The following is a 2709-nucleotide window of genomic DNA, read 5'->3' as shown; positions in this document are numbered from 1 at the left end:
ACATAACTTTAAAACGATAATATAAAACGTCGATCTTCCTTTTATTTGTCCTCAAATCGAAAATGTATTTCTGAAGTGCAGAAAGAAAGTTTATTCAAAGTAAAATTTGTTGTTTAAATAGAGAAAACAATCTCCCGATTACGTCTGCATTTGTAGCTAACTACAAGTTATATGTTTTATAGGAATCCCGCAAAAAAGCTAACTTCAAGTTGGTTATTTTTTATCAATTGGTACTTTTTTTCTGCAGGGTAGAGGTAGAATGCATACTTTTATTGTCGTCACAAGGATGCATAATAACGTACACATATCTACATACATATGGTGATGAATAATGATTTACATAGATGTCGATTCTTACAATGAATGTACATATAATTTAATTTTTGATTTTAAATCTAGCCTGGGAATATAGTCTACATACATACATTAGCTTTTTATGACAACAACATAATAAACATTGGGCTTGGTTAACAATTCGAAAATGATTGGAAAACCAATCTTTTTATCGAGTTTCACCTTCGATAACTATTTAGTGTGGAATAGATAAGTATTCGATTCGAGAACTAGACCATTCTCGGCCTTCGTTATCCAATGAATTTTTTCTTGGTTATGAATTCGAAATCTAGCACATTACCGAATTGAAATTTTAATGAGAGAGAGTGATTGTCTTATATTTCAATTTGAGAAAGAGCTGGATTTCACTTCCTCTCTTGTTACTATGGTTTTGATTTTTTTTCGAACCCATCTCGAGTGTATTTCCAATACATTATGAACGTTGGGGAACTAAGGTTGGATTATGAGTTCGTTTTCAGTTCGATGTGCATATTGGACATCGAAGGTCATTTTCGAACGTTTGCCAAAATGTTTATAGGGTAGTGTTCGTCCAGCGGTTGAAATCCAACTATGTACTAAAATTAAAGAGAGTTGTGTTAAAGTGAAGTGAAGTGAAATGATTTCAGGTGAGGTGAGTTTAGATAAGTAAAGGTAAGTTAGGTTGAATTAAGCTGAGGTGAGGTGAGTTGAGATAAAGTGGGTTGAGGTTAAATAACATTAGCTTGGGTGAGTTAAAGTGAGGTGAATTGAGGTGTGGTGAAATGCGGAGAGTTGACATGAACTGAGAGTAGTTGATGTTAGGTGAGATGAGGGAGTTGAGACGATTTTATATCAGCTGCAATAAGTTGAGGTGATATGCGTTGCACAACATAACATAACATAACACAGCATAACATAAAATATAGCAAAACATAGCATAACATAACAAAACATAGCATAACATAACAAAACAACATAACATAAAATATCATAAGATAATATAACATAGCATAACTTTGCATAATATAACATAACATAACATAACATTGCATAATATAACATAACATATCTCAAATACATATTTTTTCTATTTACATACAAACATACATACATACATACATATATGTAAGATTTTGAAATTTTTAGCACATCATGTGATTATATGCGATGCGATTTCATATCATGCGATATATAATATCAAGTGATATTTTTCATGCAATTTTCAATCGCAAAATTCAAAATGCCACTTAGTTTCGTATATGTATATGTATGGACATATTAGGGTGATTGACTCGGTCTTTGCAAACCGGTTTCAATCGTTATTCTTTAATATTTTTGAAATCTTGAGTACCGGTTTTCGGAAAAATGCGAATAGACGAGTACAAGTATTCTCAGAAAATACATATATGTATATTAAACCGTACAATAGTTATACGATATCGAGTAAAGACAGTGAGCCAAAATACGCATTGCCACGCACGCAATGCCGACGATTTAGTAGCGATAAAAATTTCATCACGAAAGAACTCTAATGAGCTTTTGGCTTTAATGAAGGCACGTTCCAAAATAGAAGCAAACTGTGCTAAGTTTTCTGTGGCTAAGTACAAATGAATTAAGGCAGCTTCCCGCTTCAAATCCTGTCAACCGTGAAAGTAGCGATCGTAGCCTAAGTACCGATACAGCCCTAAGCAAACCAAAGGAAACACCTCCAACACAATGGCGACCGAAGTGCATGTGTGCCGGTGACCACTGCCCATACGCCCGCTGAATGTGCCACACGACATTGCCGGCCAAACAGAAACAAAAACATAACCACAGCCACATAGTCGAACACTTCACTATAATATGTATGTATATATGTAGAACTATTTAGCTGGGGGGGAATCGGGCCGCCCTAGTCGTCGACATTCGCACGCATTTGCCCAAAGCTTGGCAAGCCGTGCTCAGTTCGCTTTTGGTTGTCGACGAGTGCAATACTTACTTACAGCTTGTGGAAGCCAAAGACGCACACAATCAGTTACCCCATTGTCAGTCAGTCAGCAGCGTTGTCGGCGTGCGGTAGTGTTTAGTGGCCAGTTGCAAGCGGGACACAAATTTAAAAATTTTGAAAAATATTGATTTAAAAAATAAAAAATTTTAAATTTATGTGCAATATTTTGTGAAAATAATTTTGCGGCGCAATTAATTTTAGAAAACCAAATAAAACCTGAAAAATTTCAATAAAAATTGCCAATTCAAAAAAGTGCATAATGCAATAATTTTCGATTTTGGCACAGCGAATTACTGGGAAAATTGTGTGTGGGCGTGTTTTTATTCTGCGCCGAAGAAAACAAAAATCTAAAATCAAAAGTACATACATACATACATACATACATATCTAAAGATTAGCTGCATTTA

The sequence above is a fragment of the Rhagoletis pomonella genome, unplaced genomic scaffold, assembly GCF_013731165.1.
Source record: "Rhagoletis pomonella isolate Grant_MI unplaced genomic scaffold, Rhpom_1.0 Rhpom_scaffold_00006, whole genome shotgun sequence".
Lineage (NCBI taxonomy): Eukaryota > Metazoa > Arthropoda > Insecta > Diptera > Tephritidae > Rhagoletis > Rhagoletis pomonella.
Note: the sequence above shows the minus strand (reverse complement) of the source record.